Source organism: Ambystoma mexicanum, chromosome 2p (assembly GCF_040938575.1).
Source record: "Ambystoma mexicanum isolate Mex_15411 chromosome 2p, UKY_AmexF1_1, whole genome shotgun sequence".
Lineage (NCBI taxonomy): Eukaryota > Metazoa > Chordata > Amphibia > Caudata > Ambystomatidae > Ambystoma > Ambystoma mexicanum.
In genome coordinates this window covers 287,291,781-287,313,027 of record NC_090923.1, presented here as the reverse complement: position 1 = coordinate 287,313,027, position 21,247 = coordinate 287,291,781, and the positions used below count along the sequence as shown (strand labels likewise).

The 21,247-nt window shown below is 41.9% G+C and overlaps 1 long non-coding RNA gene across 1 annotated transcript in view; it reads right to left on the bottom strand.

Annotated features, from left to right (window-relative positions):
* Positions 1-2,107: 2,107 nt before the first annotated feature.
* Positions 2,108-21,247, bottom strand: part of LOC138566382 (uncharacterized) — a 33,885-nt gene continuing 14,745 nt past the window's right edge. Inside the window, exon 3 of the long non-coding RNA XR_011301925.1 lies at positions 2,108-2,900. This is a non-coding gene — a long non-coding RNA (uncharacterized lncRNA). The remainder of the gene's footprint in view (positions 2,901-21,247) is intronic.

Below are 21,247 nucleotides of genomic sequence, written 5' to 3'. Positions count from 1 at the left end.
CACCCCCAAACTTAATCACTCCTATCAGCCACCAAACCGGTCTCCAAGTGATAAAACTACACACTTGTTACGCTTACACCTTCATTTTCCTAATCCTTATCACATACCTGGGAGTGATGATCTTCAATGAAGGACATTTCTTCAGAGATAAAACAAAGAGGTGATGGCTGGAAGGTTTCGACTGAATACCTCTGGCATTGCTCTGGACAACCCTCCAGACCATCGTTCTCCACCTGCCAAGCCATTACAGAAGGGGGAAGACCATAAGCAAATCAGGCTTGGTCCCACCCCAAAAGGGCCAGTCCAGCCCAAACTGTTCGGTCACATCCCTTCTGCATGAGACCACAATCATCCCCAAGCTACTCCTCACTGATGATGCACAACAAGGCTGAAACATGACTGGGGATGCTTGTGGTCTCTTGCCGAAGGGATGTGACCTAGCTGTTAGGGTTGGACTGCCTCTTTTGGGGTAGGACCAAGTCTAATTTCCATATGGTTTTTCCCATTCTGTAATGGCTTGACAGGCTGAAAAGCGATGGTCTGGAGGGTTGCCCAGAGCTGTGCCTGTGGTTATGATTCATTCAAAACCTTCCAGCCATCACCTTTTTGTTTTGCTTAGTCACCCCGAGTGGGACCGGTATGCCCAGACGTGGGTCCCGAGTCTGCCCGGCCCAGAGACCCAAGCTACTCCTCACTGATGATGCCCAACAAGGCTGAAACATGTCTGGGGATGCTTGTGGTCTCTGCAGAAGGGCTGTGACCTAGCAGTTCTGGCTGGACTGCCCCTTTTTGGGTAGGACCAAGCCTGATTTGCAAATGGTTTTTTCCCCTTCTGTAATGGCTTGGCAGGCTGAAAAATGATAGTGTGGAGAGTTGTCCAGAGCTATGCTCGTGGTTATGATTAATTCAAAAACTTCCAGCCATTACCTTTTTCTTTTGCTTGGACATTTCTTCAGCCCATTTTCACTTTCAGTCGGTTAGGTCCATTGGTTCCATGGAGCTGGAAAATGGCATCAACGGGACTTTGGTGAAAATGGACATGGTGCCATCAAAGAATAGTTGAAATGTATTAAGATGTAGATTTCCAATCTGAACTTGCATCCTTCCATACACCTTGACCTTGCTGCATCACCCATCCATCCACTGGTGCACTACAGTTTTCCCACCACATCCATCAATCTATACTCACTCACCTACTCATTCATACATCAATTCATTCATCCATCCATCCACTCAACCACCATTAATCATCCCATGCACACTTCCATCCATCCAAGGAGAACTGAAATGCTGTCTGTATGCTATTCTCAAAAATGGAGAATGCATTTGATCTTTGTACCATCCTGCATGCATTGACAATACTCTTAATGCATACATTCAAGCCCCATTTACCCAGACAATAAACAATGTCAAACAAGAATGGTGTAATCCCTTACCATCTATTTAGTACTGGGCTACGAAGTAGGTTCATGAAATAGAATCCAGACATAAACCACATAGAAGGCCATGTGTAGGAGGACGTGTTGCTTGATAAATACTGCTTGAGCAAAATGAGAATATTATGCTGTAGCATGACAAAGCCCCAGTTTACCAGGCATGCCCCTTTGATGCAAGCATTAACATTCATGCATAAGCGGTGGAAAAAGGATTTGATAGAAAAAAGGCCATATAACAATGCCTGGCCAAAAAACGTTTGAGAAACACTCATGCCATGTATTTAACTATTTCTATATTTTCTGTCCGGCAAGTGCATTTCTTTATTTATTTATTTCTTTATATTTTAGTTTTTTTCTACCCAAAAAGCAAGGCTGTTGGAATAAAATATTAGATTTGAAGCAAATCCCCCCTTATATGTCTAGGCAAGAACAGGGCCTTGTTTAACATTACACTTTTAAACAGATATTTTTCTTGTTTGCAAAAGCAACTATTTTTACACATGGTTAATCCTGCTGGGATGTCACTTTCAAATGCGGCCTTCTTACTTCCATTTTCGGAATCTTTCCAAAGCCCCAGTCATGTTTCTAATGAACAAACATCGGTCAAAATAAAGATCCATTGAAACTGACATATGCACAGAGAGATAGGGTTTCTTTTGAAAAGTTTATTTGGGATATTTTGTAGCAAAAAGTCAAGTGTTTTTCCGTACGGCTGGGAGTAAAGTTGTTTGTGATTTCACAGATATTTTCCTGACACAGCCTGTCATTCAGTGATAAAGGCTTTCTTTTGCTAGAGCACAGCTTGAATATGGCTGGGCATAGCTGGGTCTCACTGGATCAGGACTGTGTATTGTTGAACAGATGAAAAAGGAAATCAGGGCAGCATCATTTTAAATGTAAAATATTTCCATTTTCAATGGGAAATTTTGAGTTAGCAGCAAAGCAGCACTGCTTTTCATCCTCTTCTTTGGAACACATCAGGAAACACACTTGAAGCCTTTCTTGGTGTGTTCCCGGTTTCCTCTTGCCCCATATGTGCTTGGCAAAGATAGCACAGCCACTATTTTGGTGACTGCAAAACGCAGTTTTAAGGCAAGGCAATAGTGCTCATCAGTGCTAGCTCAGCCATTTTGCTGGTAACTGCTGAAGTGCAGATTGGTGATGGAGGGGAATTCTGCTGGGTGGGTAAATGTACCCCACAAATTCCCCCCTGACTCTCCTGAGACTTCTTGTTGAGGGAGAGTAGGGGAACGTGGGGTTCATCAGGTGGAGTCCTTCTTCCATCAGGGAGTGGTATGCCACAATCCTCCTGTTATCTTTCGTTGGAGTGTGGAGCGACACTCACAGATTTTCCTTCAGTCTTTCCTTGGAATGTGGAGCGACACCCCCAGACTTTCCTTCGGTCTTTCTTTTCCGGTACCGGGGAAGTCCTCCTTGGTAATCAGGAGCGGAATCAGTACTAATCTAATTGATGAAAAAAGACAGGTTACAACATTTTCCCACCGACCGTCTTCCCAGAAGGTTGACAGCAGTGGAACATGCATACCTTACGGTCATTCACACAAACTGACAAGAAAAACAAATAATTTCTTACAAGACAAAGATAACTATTGATATTATTATTATTTTTTACTAGGGCTTTTGGTAATATCCTTTTGCACTGACAATGCATAAAAGTACTCCCTGTTAGATAAATATACCTATAAACCCACCTGTTACCTTCTGGTCCTTCTTTTTATTGTTCTCATTCTCCAGATGTCTCCTCTATTTGACTTCATCTTGGCTCCTCAATCAGCTGCAAAGTGTGTCTGGGGTGACAACTCTTTAACTGATTAATATGGACCCATTTCTCTTCTGCCAACTCTCCTTTGGGGATGCAGATTATGTAGGTGGCAGGCCTGGGATGATGTTCTCCTCTCCATTTTTGAACTTCAACTGCCTACGGTAGCAATGGGGCTGATGGAAGGCTTTCTCTAGGATTGTCGGGGCCCTTGAGTTTACCCTCGAGTTGTGACCGGGCTTGGCAATTACTAGGATCCAAATTAATTTTGTTTCGGGTGAGGATATGAATGCCCACGTAAAAGGCAGAGGGAACACCTCGCATGACCCAATAATTATGCTCTATGCTTTTACCAGGGGTAGACATTTTTAGCATACAACTGCCAAGCAGAGATATTTGGAACTGGGAATTTCCAGACCCCATACCCACTGGTAAACTGACCCAACAGTGGGCAGGGTTTGGTCTTTTGGGAGTTTCCTGAATAATGCTTTGCTGATGAAGCTTTCTTCGCTATTCAAACCAACTCTGGCGAGAACAGACTCCCTCCCCTCATTTAATGGAATACGGAAGAACAGCTGTTCTCTTATTTTCCAAATGTCAGCTACACTTTGAGCTGGTTTCTCATCACTTTTGATTATAGAATGGGGATTTTCAGATTGTGAATTGGTTTAAAATGTTAAAGTATTTCCTTCCGGTGTGGAGCACCACTTGAAACTGGAAGGAGGGTTGATTTTCAGGAATGAAGAGGAGTTCCCATCACCAGTTTGTTGTCCTACAACAATTACTGTAATGTCAGGTGTTTGATTATTTTGTAAATTAAACTCAAGATGATCTGATTTTCTTTCAACCATGTGGCATGTGCCATTTAAACTAACATGGTTGACACTTTGTTTTAATTTTATTGGCCGGTTAGCCTGAGTCCAGAGTACATTGTTCACACAGTCTATTAGGGGAGACAACCTGCGAAGGATGTCATTCCTTAATAGACAGGGGGTTCCCTCTGGAGCCACGACTATAACCGGGTGCATCCTCTTATGTCGCCCAATTTTTATTTCCAGATCCTCATTCCCGTCAAAGTTCTGGAGTTGTCCAGGAAGAGGGGTGAGAGGGATCTGGTGTCTCTCCCCATTCATGAATTTAGCTGCTCAAAGGTCCCTTTTGACAGAAGAGTGGCTTGGGATCCCGTGTCCACCAGTTCTGAAAATGCACATTGCCCTTGCACTCGAAAGTGGGCATAAAATCTCCCCTCCTTCTCCTCAAGTGGACAAAGGTAATTTCTTTATTTTGGACTCCGACACTGTGGCGTTTTGGACAATTTTATGTGCCGGAGTTGGGGAAACTGTCATCAAAATTTGGCATCCTGAAATAGATGGGATTTCGGAATCCCATTTTTCCCATAGCTCTGTGCTGCCCTCTCTTACCTCGAGGCCCTAGAAGCAGTTTGTGGGGAGGATCCCTCCATTCATATTTATCTCTCAGGATGACCATTCTGGGGTTCCGTAATGGGTAACTCTTGGGACCCATTTTTCTTACTGGATGACACTAACTTCCTCCACAAAATGGGCCTTCTTGATGTCTTTATTTCTCCTACCCACCCTCTGTTCCCTGGGTTGCAGATTTTCGGGGGCAAGAGATTTTAATTTCGGTTCCGGGATGTCCAGGGGCTTTTCACGGGTGAGTAAGAAAGCTTCCTCTAGGGCTTTACACCTCCCTTCCCCTGTGCCTCCTCCTCTGGAACCGGTGAGTTATCAGGGTTCTCGCCCCATCATTGTTCTGGGGTGCCAGACCCTTGATTTGCAGGGTTCTGAGCTGCAATGTTCATCTGAGGGTTTTGCTGAGCCCTCAACACGCGACTCTGATTCTGCATGAGTTTCTGGATCTGGCGCTCCAGTTGGGACTCCCGTTCCAGCTGGTACGGGGGTCTCTGTTCATACCTAGAGGGTTCATGGGAAGGGTAGCTATCCCTTCTCTATGGGGCATTGGGGATCTTGGTAACCCTCTGCCCTTGGCCTCCCCTCTCCCAGATTGGGTGGTCTGGACTGAAAGAAACGAGGGTTCTCCTGCAGGTTAGAGTTTTGTAGCTACCGGTATAAGAAACTTAACCCAGGATTTGGGGGATTACTGCCCTCCTGACGGAAGTTAGGAGGTAAGTTTCCCAAGGCAGTACTTACCTGGTTGGATCCCCACCCTTGGGCCGGGGGAGTCCATACATAGCTCAAGATAGGACAGTTGCCCTTGTATCTGGGACTTATATAATCAGGAGAGTTGGGGTTCCCATTGGTGTGGTTACCTCCCTGACTGCCACCTGTTGCTGATTGGTTGGAAGGCCTTCTTTGCCTCTGATTTTGATGGTTTTGGGTAGGTGCATTTTTAGTCTCCCACATTTCTAGGTCCAAAATGAGGGCAACCATCACCTCCGCCACCTTAGCAGCAGCAGGGGTTTTGGTTGGTTTGGGGTTTTTTACCTGATTTTTATTTTCTGCAGGTTTTTGGATCTCATAGATCCGGGGCAGCCTGCTCTATTACCCAGTCCCGGTCCTTTTATCATGAATATCCCCCACCAGCTTGATGTATTCTGGTAGTGCATGAAAGTAGGTAGTTATAAACGCTCTGCTATCCGTGCGCACCCTCCTGGTGGTTTGTGCAAAGGAGCGTTTTAGCACCTGCACAAATTCTCGTGGGGCCTGATCTTCTCTGCATTGCAAATTGTAGGCCGCTTTGCAAGACTCTTGGGGGTTTCTGTGGGCGCAAAAGTGTTTCAAGATGGCCACCCTGTAGGTGGACCAACTTGAATGATTTTGGTTCCCCAGTCCAGCAAAGAAGCAGGAGTCCTCTGGAGAGAACGTCCATTTGGCATAATCTATGCAGTTCTGGCTATATTTAAGGTGAAAAGCGTTCATCATTTGTTCATAGAGTTCCAAATGCTCCCAAACAGAATATTTTGCATTTTTGTGGTACAGTGTTATGAAATTCCTAATGGCCTTGATCTGCCTAATGGGGTCTTTCACCAGTGTTATCTTTTGTTTATTTGCCTTCTTTTTCTGTGTCACCTGATTCCACTCGCCCTCAGACTCAGAGGCACTACTGTTTGAGGACCCCTCATGATCTTCTAGGTGCTCCCTGATTCTTTGAGCTTGTGAGGGGATTGGAGAATGGCGGGGCATAGTTTCTTCTCCCCTGTGGCGCACAGGAGAGTAGTTGTCTGACTCCTCCCTGACTCCTCCCTGCTTGCAGGGTTGGCGGAGGATCCCCCCCCCACTGTCCTGATTGGTTGGAGGTCTTCAGAATGCTCTTTTGTGGCCTCATTTAATGCTGTTTTTGTGAAAATCGAACCAAATGGTCCCTTTGTAGATAGTGCTTTTGCAGATCTAATTCCCTGACTTTCTCCTCATAGGAGGCTTCCTGGTCAGAGACATCAGCCCCAATGTTTTTGTATCTATACAGGGATGCCCATCCATCAATTTCTGAGGGGCACTGAACTGTCAGCTCCATCATCCAAGGCCTACTTAATTATGAAGGCCTCATGGCTTCTGGTTCATGTGAACCAGTAGACATGAAGTCTGCAGTGCACAGAATATTAAGTGTGTTTGAGTCCCTTAGTACAGAGGGCATCCCACTGGGATGAGGGGTAGCCCTGTCCCTCTCTACTTGTTCAGGGTCCTTCAATTTTGGGTTTAGCCTGGCATACTCTCTCTACAACCTCCCTAGCTTCTCCTCTCTCTTGATAATAGGCAGAAGTCTGAGCTTTTTGCTTCTCTATCAGGGCTTGACTGGCCTCTATGACCTGCTCTTGAGTTACCACTTCCTTGTGGAGTCCATTGTTCTCCTGACAGAGGACCTCATTGCCTCTTTGCATTGGCTGTATGGTTTGGGAACAATGAGACAATTTTTGTTGCAGGAGATTCACTTCCTGAGTTTGCGCATTTTTAGTTTGGGTGTTCTCTTCCAGAGCACCTTCTACTCGTCTGATGTGCTCCATTAACTTTTCATATTCATTTTTCAATTCATTTAGTTTCTGGAGGCCTAACTCTCTTACCTGTAAATCCGTTTTTAGGTTGCTCACTTCCTGATAGAGGGCATCTTTCTCCTGATTTAGGGCGCCCCTCTGTTCTGCCAGGTCATCCCTTTGTTGCTTGATAGCATTTGATTTCTGACGTTCTTGATAAAATTCTGCTTGGAGGTGGAGTTCTTTAATAATTAATTTATTATTCTCCTCTTGCAATTTGTCAACCTGTTTTTGTAAATCGGTTATCTGCTCTGAACAGGCTATGTTATATTTTATTTGGTGATTCAGCTTCTGTTGACCCTCTTCCAGAGAGTCAACCTTTTCCTGACACTCCTCCTTCAATGCATCTAATTGGGCCTCTTGGTCAGATTTATTCTGTTGTTGTAGAGCCAAGTCCTCTTTTAACTGTTTGATGTAGTTCTCAACTTGGACCTCAGAATCTTGGCTCTTTTGCAATTTTTGTTCTGCTAATTTTAGCTCAGTCTGGATTTGAGTTAAGAGTTCAGATTGATTTTGCACAAGAGTTCTATTTTCTTCATGCTCTGCCCGCATCACTCCCATAAGGAGATAGATGTAGGCCATGATTCTGACAATTTTAATCTGCTCCTCTTTAATTTTCGGAGTCATGTACAACTCTCTCAAAGCTTGATGTAATAGGCCACCGTCTTGCCACATGTCCATGTCCATGGTGGTGACCTGTTGCATCATTTCTTCTAGCCAGACTTTCTCATCTTGCTCTGCTCATTCCCTCCTGACAAATAATGTGTGCAGAAGGTGCTCCCTGGTCATTTTGGAAAGTGTTGTTTCTTCATTAATTTATTTATATAAGGGTAACCTGTATTCTGTTGCTTTTTGTCTGGTTTGGGGTTGATTTAGCTTTAATTTTATACACAGGCCTGGTACTTTGGGTCTATGTTTGGGGAGGGGCTTTTTACAGCGTAACACAGCGTTCTAGCCACACAAAGTATCACTACCTTGAAGGTTAGCCTGCTGTGTTAAGCTGCCATGGGTGGCAACACCCAATCCCCGGCACGAGCCCCCAAGCTGTAAAGGATTCTAATCGAACATCACACACCGTACCAGGACCCTTTCCCTTAGCCTAGGATGTAGCGCTCAATTAGAATACTTTTTCTTTGTTTCATATAATTCAGATTGAGCTTGCACCCAACCCGCCTCACACCCCCTTTTACAAATACGTCGGTTCACAATGGACCATGAACCAGGCCGGTTGGTGGGAATACAGTATGTATTTATTTTAAATTCAAAGAAAATCACACAATTTAATATTGGCCAGCAATCACCACTGGGGTGATAATTACAATGTAAATTGATGAAATAGACTTGGTTGACTTTCTACTAGAACATATCCAAAGCCCAGGTGAATAGGAGAAATTTTACTGTTAGGGTAGATAGCACCTGAGTTAAGATTTTCCCCCGTAATGCTCCCTCAAACCCCAACTAATCGAATTTGGAAAAAATGGGTGAAATTGACAGAATCAAACAGCGGTTTTTAGGCTGGGTGGTAGATGCACATGACAGGGATAATATAGAAGTGAAAGAGTGACTCTAGCTGAATAACCGGATGAGATTTTCAATGTGAAAGGAGATTCAGTTTTGGGAAAATAAAAGCAGTTAACAGAGAAAATCGGGTTCAAAAGGAAAGGACAAATCTTACAAGAACTAGATTTAATGGCTAGATTGTTAAAGAAAGACACGGTAGGCACCAAGGTTAATTTGCAAGCTTTACCTTTTCACCCCGCGTTCAGCTCTAAGTGGGAATTAATTAAATTATTCAAAATATGACTAAGGACTTCTGAAATGAATGGAAGAATTGTGCTAGCACTAGGAAACCAAGGAACAGAATACACAGAGGATTCAGACTATCTCCAACAAATTATCAGGGTATGGATGGGATTACTTAGAAAGTGGAACAAAGACAAGGTATCAAGTTAGGGTATACGATGTGTTGTTATGGGATGGAGTAATACTCACAATCAGTGCTTCAGTTTGGGATTTTAGGATAGCCAACCAGGTTTCTGGACTCAAGGAATCTGGTCACGGCACCATGGGGGGACTCTCTTTGAAGAAAACAGCTCGGCCTGTCTGGTCACAGCACAGCGGCATGCAGGCATAGGGGCAAAAACCCTGTCTGGTCAGAGGATACTCTCCAAAAAGGGTACCACAGCTTTTCCCCTTTTCTCCCTGAGTTAGTGGGGTTCTGGTATGGGGTTTAGTTCTGAAAGATGGTTTTGCCTGGTTTGGAGGGCCTGGATCAACTATCCCTTTTCTGGCAGTTGAGTCTGGAATCTTGCAGGATGAATATAAAATATCTGGATATGCGGGTGCTAGAAAATTCTAGGAGAGAGTCCCTTGCCTCTGTGAGCTTCCTCATTTTATAAGGCGGATGACATCACAGGATTATACGGTGGGGCAGGCTTAGGCTGGGCATGCCTCTAACAACTGGATTGGTCAGGGGTGATTGTTACCGCCTTGCTGTCAGCCGGTTGGGTTTCAAGGGCATGATATCAGATTTATGATATGTGCTTTACAATACATAGGATCATCCCACAGTTACTTTTGCTAAAATCAGTTATGGCACAAACATGCACCTTTTTACAGTTGTGGCACTTTTCAAACTTAAATAGGCAGATTACATATTTCACACAGAGCATGGCAGTCCAACTGCCAAGTTTGAAGGTCTTTGTTTCGTCCTTCTAATAGTTTTTCAGTGAGAAATATTTTACCTACAATTCTATAACTTTACACATGTGTACATATTATCATAAGTCATGCTATTATTGAAGGCACCATACACACTTTCCTCAGAATATTCAATTTTCTGCCATTTCTGTCCCCAATATGCTAGTGAAGGCTACCACGTCTTAATTTAAAGCCACAAAAATTGCATTTAAATTGTGAAACTTTCACATCACTGCATTGTCCAATAGCAGAAATAAAAGTTTTAAAGTTTATTAATTAAAATAGTCTTTTGAGCCAGATGGCCAGCATTGTCTCCCAAATAAAGGCATAACATCCAAGGCTGCTCTGGAGTTGGCTTTGAAGGTGTTATTTGCAATTTCACACCTAAGTGTCCTGGAATCTATTGTAGCAGGCCCAAGCCCAGACACAAGGTCTGAAGAGCATGTGATATGCTTCCTCTTGGTCCAATCAGAGTTTCCAAGGAGTGGCCCCCTTCGGGGGGAGGCAGCTCCTGTTCCCTGCAAACAAATGTCCTTTGAAGCCAAGCAGGAAAACCTGTTTTGCTGGTTCCCCAGTACAGCAAATGCATTTGTTTATTTATTTATTTATCTATTTATTTATTTATTTATTTATTTATTTATTTATTTATTTATTTATTTATATATTTGAGGCAGAAAGCAAGGCATTATATTAGATTTCAAGCAACCCCCCCTTACATGTCTAGGCAAAAACAGGGCCTTATTCAACATTACACTTTTAAACAGACATTTTTCTTGTTTGCAAAAGCTACCATTTTTACACATTTTTACACGTGGTTAATTCTGCTGGGATGTCACTTTCAAATGCGCCCTTCTTACATCCATTTTCTGAATATTTCCAAAGCCCCAGTCATGTATCTAATGCACAAGCATCTGTCAAACTAAATATCCCTTGAAACTGACATATGTACAGAGAGATAGGGTTTCTTTTGAAGAGTTTATCTGGACTATTTTGTAGCAAAAAGTCAAGCATTTTCCCATACGACTGGGAGTAAAGTTGTTTGTGAATTCACACATTGTTTCCTGTCACACCCTGTCATGCAGTGAGAAATGCTTTCTTTTGCTAGAGCACAACTTGAATATGGCTGGGCATAGCTGGGTCGCACTGGATCAGGACTGTGTATTGTTGAACAGATGAAAAAGGGCATCAGGGCTGCATCATTTTAAATGTAAAATATTTGCTTTTTCAATGGGAAATTCTGAGCTAGCAGCAAAGCAGCGCTGCTTTTCATCCCCTTCTTTGGTGCACATCAGGAAACACACTGGCAGCCTTTCTTTGTGTGTTCCCGGTTCCATCTTGCCCCATATGTGCTTGGCAAGGACAGCACAGCCATTATTTTGGTGACTGCAAAACGCAGTTTTAAGGCAAGGCAATAGTGCTTAACAGTGGTACAGTTCGGGAAACTTTTTTTAAAATCACCCTTGGACCTCCGCGACTTCATATAACATAACATTAGTAGAGTGTTGCATTGGTGCGTGCAGAGAACGAAGACAATGAGTTCCCCTACTTCGTTTGTAGTAAGTGAAAAATGGTATCTGCACCCATCTATTACTGCGCCACAGACTGTCGACGACATACAATTTCATATCTTTTCTTTATATATTTATTGATTGCCCATATGGATGACACATGTTTTGGCACCCTATGTGTGCCTTTTTCAAATGTGGGCTTTAACAAACTTTTAATATGCTGAAAACATAAAGATCAATAATACGTCAAAAAAACCATTTAACATATGTTTTTACATTGTGATTAGAACAAATCATTGTGCATTCATATTGGAGACAAAAAACATACCATCATAATGCCCAGTTGTGGTGGCCAAACATAAGGAAGTGTCGTGGAGGATGGAGGAAAGGAAAGTAAACGTCATGATGGAACATGGAGAGGGAAAAACAAAATAAATGGGCTTGTGGTTAGATTTAAATTCATCTAAGAGTTAAATCAAAAATTGTAAATTGAATTTGCCTCCAGATAGGGCTTACCTGTTGTCTGGGTGCAAAACATTCAATGATATCTTGTTTGCCGAAAGAGTCCCATCAGAGTCACAAGCGCTCCTAACACTTGAAAAAAATGAAAACAAAACATAGCATCAGGTTTACGGGTTTCTCCTACTCTCTTAATTCAGTGTGCAACAACAATTCCTTCCTAGTGCAAGGAGGGGGACGGGTCGACACTGGCAACCCAGATGCCTTAGAAGATCATCGCAGATTAACAAGAGCAGCTACAAGGGAAGCAGCCAAGAAGAGCCAATAACCAATTTAGTGATGAACTTATCGGATGTAGAACTTAACCAGGATGAAATTAGCCTTTTAAACAAAGGATTATCATTTGTCCCCGCAACGTACATGGAACCTATACAAGTACATATTGATCTTTTTAAATTTGTCCGGAAACTTAAACTTAAGAAATTCTTTGCGACCCAAATCACTGCATTTAAACATCCAACAGAGAAGAGCACAATGAGTGAAGTCACCATAGAGGAATTAGGCAATATTCATCTCTTAAGATCATTACAAGAAACCGAAAATTTTCCAATTCATCAAACCATGCATGAACTAACGATTGCACCAACTAGTCTAACTGAAAAAGAATTTAAACAAGCATCCAAGATTATACCTCAATTTTCCCAGGACAATGGCCCTCATTACAACCCAGGCGTTAAGGGGTTAATGGTGCCGTAAAAGGTGGTGGCGCCGTTAAACCCTTAACGCCTGATTACGAGGTCCCTTTGCGGGTGGCACTTTAACGCCTGCTTTTAGCAGGCGTTAAAAGACCAACCTGCAAAGGGACCTTGGTGCTAAGTACGGTGCTGCAATTTGCAGCACCATACTTATATAAATGTTTTGGAACATCCTTTGGCCACTTATCTTAGGAGTAATCATTAAATTAGAAAAAGGTCATGTTGCCCCCAGTTTTCAGGGTAATGCTACAAGAGTTACTATTCTGTAGAAGAGGAAGTAGAATGTGTCTCCTATTAGCTAATCTCTTTGACCATCTCATACTGAAAGACATATAGTATCAAAGACCTTTAGTAATTTCATAGGTCAGGTAATTCTACCACTTTCCCACAATCAGCACGGTTTCATGTGTAGAGGAGCAGATGGACAGGTCACCCCTAGCCCCCCCCTCCTTACTTCCATCATATTGGAACCGCAGGAGACGAGCCCTTTGTGGGACACCAGGTATTGTCCCATTACTGCATTGAGTGTATGAGAGACAATGGGCCTCATTACGACCCAGGCGCTAAGTGGTTAACGGCGCCGTAAAAGGCTGCACCACCGTTAACCACTTAGCGCCTTACTACGAGGTCCCTTTGCGGGACCCAACCTGAACGGCTGGTCTGGACCAGCCGTTAAAGTAGGGACCTGCAAAGGGACCTCGCAGGCAATTACGGTACTGCAATTTGCGGTACCGTAATTGCCGCCTTCCCCATTCCCATTGAGCCCTATGGGGCAAAAATGGGAATGGGGAAGGGCCATGGCGGCATGGGGAATTACCGCCCCGCCAACCTCGGAAAGGGGCGGTAATTCCCCATTCCGCCATGGCGGAGTCGGTAAGTTACCGGCATGGACCATGGTGCTGTTAGCACCATGGTCCAACGCCTGGGTCGTAATGAGGGCCAATATGATTGATGCCTTCTATAAATCAGTGACGAAAGACTTACACAAAATAGAGGACAATCAACAACTTAAAAAAATGAGTAGGCTATAAGAACGAGAAAACCTCACAATACTGGAAAGAACTGCTTTGAAGAAATTAGAGAAAGACCACGCAATTGTCATCAAGGAAGCAGATAAAGGCAGAAACATAGTCATCATGAACCGTCCAGATTATATTATGATGGTTCTGAACCATTTGAATACACCAAATTGTTATGTCGAACTACCAAGTAACCCAAAGATTCAAATTGTCAAAGACCTCAAAGAATCCATAGAAGGTTGGTACAGACAAGGTCTCATCACTGATGAGGAAAAAAGGTTCCTGTTTATGCCTAAACCAGTATTGCCGACAATTTATTTTCTGCCAAAGGTTCACAAACCATTTACAACAATTCCGGAAGGCAGACCGATATTGAGTGGAATAGGGTGGGCCACTGAACCCATCTCAGAATATATTGATAACATCCTAAGACCAAAGGCAAAAATGGTACGAGCATACCTCAAAGATTCAACTTCAGCAATCAACATTCAGAAAGCATAAAATGGGATCCATCCTATTATTTGGCAACATGGGATGTAAGGGCCCTTTACACGTCCATCAGTCATGATCTTGCTTTGGAAACTATTGACTACATTTTTAAACAAGTATCAGCATCCTATTTCCCGTTCGTTTGTATGCTCAAAGAAATGCTCAAAACTACATTGGACAATAGCATTTTTATGTTCAATAATACTTTCTTTAAGCAAAAACGTGGGGTAGCCATGGGCGTAAAATATGCACCAGCCTTAGCAAACCTTGTGATGGGTATGTTTGAAGTTCTGAACATTTATACCACCAAAACATACAAGCAACATGTTATTAATTGGATTAGGTATATAGATGATGTGCTACTTATTTGGAAAGGTACACCGCAAGAACTTGAACTTTTCAGGCAAGAAGTTAACAATAACGATCTGGGGATTGAATTCCTGGGAGAATGTAACAATATGGAGATAAAGTTTTTAGATTTCACAATTTATGTATCAAGAGATCACCTCGAAACTAAAACGTACCGTAAAAGTACGGAAGTTAATTCCACATTACATGCCACCAGTTGCCATTATGAACCGGTCATTCGGAACATCCCCAAAGGGGAATATATCAGGGCAAGAAGGAATTGTCATGATCAAAGCAACTTCAAGCAAGAATGTGATATTTTATCTACCCGATTTGAAGAAAGAGGCTATACCAGGAAAGGTATACAATCAGCTTATCATAAAGCACAACAAACCCCTCGGTCAATAACACTGAGCCAACGAGACAAACCAACACTAGAGAATAAAGTTCATTTTATTACAACTTACTGTGCCAACAATTATGTGATCAAGAAGATTCTTAAAAGACATTGGGAGTTGTTGAAACTAGATCCGCATATTGGAACACTGATACAGGACTACCCATCGCTAGTTTATAGAAGAGCAAAACCTTGAAAAGAAGTCTCAGACCCTCATTACTACCCGACGATATCACCGAAAACACCAGGTATCTGGCTTCAAGAATCCAGACAAGGTTTCAGGAAATGTGGCACGTGCTCAATGTGTTAACATGTGGTTACCAGCACAGACTTTTTCAAAAACACTAATGGAATCCAGATACAAATTAAAGAACAGATTAATTGTCGTACTAAGAACGTGATTTATGCCATTATATGTACTTGTGGGAAAATGTACATAGGTAGTACTATTCGAGAACTCTGCACTAGGATTCGTGAACATTTAGCAGCCATCGGGAGCCAAAATAGTAATCTACCATTATCAGAGCATTGGCAGAAACATCACCAAATGGAAAATAAAAGCAATATTCAATTTATTGGACTAAAGAAGGTGACCCTGGGACAACGAGGGGGAAACCAAGAGTTGCGATTACGTCAGGAGGAAGCCAAGCTCATAAATCATTTTAGATGCATAGAAACTGGTTCAAACACAGACAATGAAATGTCTAATTTTTTATAAAAAATGGTGAATTGACAGCAAGATATAGATGTCAGTGTGAATGCCTATCAGGCCCATAATGGTATATAATTGATGCATACCATGCAAAATAATGAGATTACAACGTGCCCCAATAGATCTCAGGCTTGAGATTTTATAGATATCCTATGCTATTGTATTTGCAAGGTATACAATGATGTGATTAATAGTGCTTCAACTAATAGATAAGGATGGTAACTGTATAGCGCTGTGATTCTCAACAACATGATTCCCAGGAGACACTAGAAAACCATTGTTCTTGCGCACAAATACAGACAAATGACAAACCTAGCACTAGGGTCAGAAAGACCACATTAAACAAGGCAAAATTAGGCTTCGCACGTCAACATGGTGGGAAACTCCATTTCCCATAGAGCCCTTGGAGCATGATTTCCCAAACATACGGGGCCTTGTCCCCGGGATTTCAAAACAGAAAACCAAATGATTTAGTTCTATGCACTCGGCAATTTACCATAGGAAAAATGAAATACAATACACGTTTTGAGACACTCCATTCGTTTATAACTACGAGTGGAATTGTTAATACAACGCATTTTAGATTCGAGACAAGGTATCTTTCCCAAAATATGGCCGGCAGTTATACAGGAAACTGAGAAAGGACTTTTCAAGTTGCCCAGGCAACCTTATATACACGCCTGCACTAGGGGGCTCGCATTTCGAATCCGACGCTTTAAGCGGAAATTTCGGGATTTCAAAACAGAAAACCAAATGATGTAGTTCTATGCACTCAGCAATTTACCATAGGAAAAATGAAATCCAATACACGTTTTGAGACACTCCATTCGTTTATAACTACGAGTGGAATTGTTAATACAACGCATTTTAGATTCGAGACAAGGTATCTTTCCCAAAATATGGCCGGCAGTCATACAGGAAACTGAGAAAGGACTTTTCAAGTTGCCCAGGCAACCTTATATACACGCCTGCACTAGGGGGCTCGCATTTCGAATCCGACGCTTTAAGCGGAAAACCTGATTTTTAAGGTAAACCCTGAGACTAAGTTTAAGCCCACCTAAATGACGGGCCACTCGAAACTGGCAGGCTTTGACATGCCGCCCCGTTTTCGTTTTGCTAACGCATTTCACCGACTTTTAACAAATACGAGTATCGTATACCAACGCGCAACACTACAAACGTATGTTATTAATAGATACGGCCTTAAATTCAGTGTAGATGTTACAGTTAATGATGTTTTTTACCAATGCCTAACACCTAATGCGCAACACTACAAACGTGTGTTATTAATAGACACGCCTTTAAATTCAGTGTACATGTTACAGTCAATGATGTGCTTTGCCAATGCCTAACACTTTAAGGATATATACATTTCTTCAAAAAAAGCAGACAGGCAACCAGGAGCAGATTATAGGTTGCACTAGGAAGGAATTGTTGTTGCACACTGAATTAAGAGAGTAGGAGAAACCCGTAAACCTGATGCTATGTTTTGTTTTCATTTTTTTCCAAGTGCTAGGAGCGCTTGTGAGTCTGATGGGACTCTTTCGGCAAACACGATATCAGTGAATGTTTTGCACCCAGACGACAGGTAAGCCCTGTCTGGAGGGGAATTACATTTACAATTTTTGATTTAACTCTTAGATGAATTTAAATCTAACCACAAGCCCATTTATTTTGTTTTTCCCTCTCCATGTTCCATCATGACGTTTACTTTCCTTTCCTCCATCCTCCACAACACTTCCTTATGTTTGGCCACCACAACTGGGCATTATGATGGTATGTTGTTTGTCTCCATTATGAATGCACAATGATTTGTTCTAATCACAATGTAAAAACATATGTTAAATGGTTTTTTTGACATATTATTGATCTTTATGTTTTCAGCATATTGAAAGTTTGTTAAAGCCCAGATTTGAAAAAGGCACACGTAGGGTGCCGAAACACGTGTCATCCATATGAGCAATCAATAAATATATTAAGAAAAGATATGAAATTGTATGTCGACAGTCTGTGGCGCAGTAATAGATGGGTGCAGATACCATTTTTCAATAGTGCTTAACAGTGACGGTGCAGCCATTTTGCTGGTAACTGCTGAAGTGCAGATTGGTGATGGAGGGGAATTCTGCTGGGTGGGTAAATGTACCCCACAATTTGTTTGTTGTGTATTCTAATCCTTTGTGTAAGATTTACATTTTGAAACCAAATCACAAATTAAAAAAAAGTTAAAATAAAAAATAAAACAAAATAGATGCACTCATGCCTTTCCTTTTACCCCACAGGCAAATGAAGAAACTGATCTACTAAGTGATTGCCTTCATGATTCATGCTTAATAACTGAAATAACCTTCTGTGCATGTCTGAAACCCTCCACCGAACAAAGGCCATAAATTGTGAACTGTAGAAACACCACACAGGTCCATAGACAGGCTTAGGGGGTGGTTGTTTCAGTATACCTCAATGAAACTTTACATCACATTGTTTGCATTCAGCATTCGGCCCTCTTGCAAGCACTTCAGGCAGCCTTTATTTACAATCTCTTTTACCATTTCCAACATGACCAGCCCCACACTCCACACTGAGAAGGAGGGAAAGAGAGCAAGCGAAAAAGAGAGAGGGAGAGAGAGAGAAAGAGAGAGAGAGAGAGAGAGAGAGAGAGAGAGAGAGAGAGAGAGGATGAAAGAGTAGGGAGGAAGACAGAAAACATTGAAGAGTCAGCGAGCAAGCAAGAGAGACATAGAGATATAAAGAGAGAGGCAGAGGATACAGTGAGTGAGAAGGGAATGATTAAGAAACTGACTATGACAGAGACGGACTTTGACTTTGACTTAGATTGACTTAGAGTTATAGACTAAGACTGTGAATAGGACTTTGAGGATGGCTCAGACTGCAGTGAGGACTAGGACTGTGACTAGAACTAACATAAGAAATAGGACTAACACTGAGAAGAGGACTCAACGTGTGACAAGGACCTGAACTGTGACAATGACTGTGACTGTAATTAGAAATGTGACAAGGACAGCACTGTGATGAGGAGTGACACTATGAGTGGGACTATGATGAAGACTTGGTCTATGACTAAGACTGTGATTTGGGTTAGGGCTATGATTAGGACTGTGAGCAGTCTTCTGACAAGGTCTGGAATGTGATGAGGACTAAGGCTGTGAAGATGACTAAGACTGTGACAAGGCCTAGTGCTCAGACTGTGCTGAGGACAAGCAATAGAACTGTGATGAAGACTAGGAATGATGAGGGCCAGGACTAGGATTATGGCTAGGACTAGCACTATGAATAAAACTGTGACTTTACTGAAAGTGAACTCTTCTATTGTCTTATGTTTATTTGTGCCTAGTCTGATAGATTATGGCAGAGGAAAACATGAAGTACCGTGTTGATTTATATGGTGGAAAACACTAGCTATTACTAGGACAAGGTACTGGAATGAGGGACTAGGACTGGACCAAGGATTAGGATGAGTGACTATGGCAAGGGATTAGGACAAACTACCAGAGTGCTGGACTAGGATGAGAGATGAGAGAGACTGTGACTAAGACAAAAAAATCAAACTATGGACCGGGTCTAGGATAAGAGAGGAGGACAAGGGATTAGGACGAGAGACTGTGGCTATGACTCAGACCCTATTAATTGCATCGCTATGCAATTTTCTTTTTTTTTTTTTTTACTTGTACCCTTACTGAGTAATGCTGACAACAAGACACAAACAATAAAATACAATTTGTGATGCAGCCAATACATGCCACAAGCATTGCCGTTGCCATGCCAACAACATTTTCTGCTTCTCACATCCCTTTCCTTATCTCCTTATCTCTCCTCTTTGTAGCATTGTTTTGGCCACAAGGTAGCACTAACATACCTCCATATGTGCCAGAACCAGAAATGGTTGGTGTGCCATTGGTTTGTTGATTTCCTGCGAAACATATGATGTAGTGCTCACTGAAGTATCCTTTTTAGTAGGTAATGAAAGAAGCAGTTCAGGGCTATAGGATGTTTTCATCGGGTGACATCAAGTTCAGCGAAATTACCTTCACAACCAAAATTAGGCGTGCACAATTTTCATGCATTTAATAACATTCTTTTTGATTAACCTGGGACCCCAATTTAACAATATTGATTCCCTACAGCCTTACTCCCCTTTCAGAACAAGAAACATGCAGGGTTCCATAGAAGCTCTATTTATCAAACAAATATCAATAATTGAATTGGTTTACATATACACAAATTATGCATCTATAAAATTCCAACTTCAATGAAGAATCATCAATATACTGACTGCATCAATTTTTTTATGCTACAGTTAATTGAATAAACATTTGTAAACAAACATGTTACCATCTATACATTTGGTTTACCCTAAGCTTTCATTTGTTAAATCATAATTGAATCAGAATATTCATGCCTATCTAAGTTTATCTAAGTCTTTATACTTCCCCATTACTGAAAATGGATCCCTCCACCTTACTTAATGAACATGTTCGAATTTTAAACCACATTCTAGAAAACTCAATTGAAATAATGTCTTCTTGACATTGCTGTTTGTAAATCACTTGTAAAGAGAACATTTTCTGTTTAACATGCCTGTTCACTAGATTCCCTTCAATGGTGCTCCTATTGCATTAACATGCAAAAGTGTACATTTCTCATTTTGAATGCACAATTTAAAGGCATGACAATGGGTAACAGTTAAACACAACTTCCCCTTTCTCGTGTATAGTTTAGTGCCATTAACAGAACTCTGCTTTGTGATGGAACCAGGAAATTACTTTAATTGCCTTATTTGCACACAGCGAGAGGCTCTTTTGCCAGAATACTTTTTCTGGGCTTTATCATTACACAGAGGAGGACACGTGGGATCGCCCAGTATAAGCACCATATGCCCTATTCTCTCAAATCTATAATTTCAGAAGCACATACACTTCTGAAATATTCCCTAAGTTCTCAGGATACATAGTCAATTAATGTAGACCCATACCATCAGTACTTACAAAGGACAGGAGCCGGGGTTTAAAATATTCCCCTTTGGAGTATCCCTCTGTTCAGGATTATTTCCCCTTAATATTATACTTACAAAGGAATTTATTTTTGGCTGCCTCACAGACAGTTGGGCACCCTCTTAAGGACTGGTTCACTTCTCCCTCTGTGGTAACAGATTGGCATTAGTCATCAAGATGGGGCCAGCTTCAGTACACAGTCTGGTTTCCCTCTTTCTGTATTTGGCCTGTATTTACGCCAAGATAAAGCTGTTGACCCTGAACTCTCTAGGAGCGTTCGTACAAAGGTTGTGAGAATATGTTTCCAAATGTAAAATTCAAAAGGCTTTTTCTCTTATTTCCAAAATATAGCATGGCATCTCCAGTTAATCTCCCTGGTAACAGTACATATGGTATACATTCCTCTCAGCTCAGAGTGGGGGCATTTATGACTCCTGTGAATGCTGTTGTCATGGTGCAAGGTCTTTGTCGTTTGGCTGCTGGCAAGGGCTTTTTATGACCCAGTCACGTATCTTGAGGGATTGCAGCATCTGACTATCCCGTTTTCAGACATCCAGTCTTCAAAGGTATGAATGGTTTCTTTCAGGATAAGCCTGGCTGATTGAAACATCTGATTATTTGAGTGGGGAAAA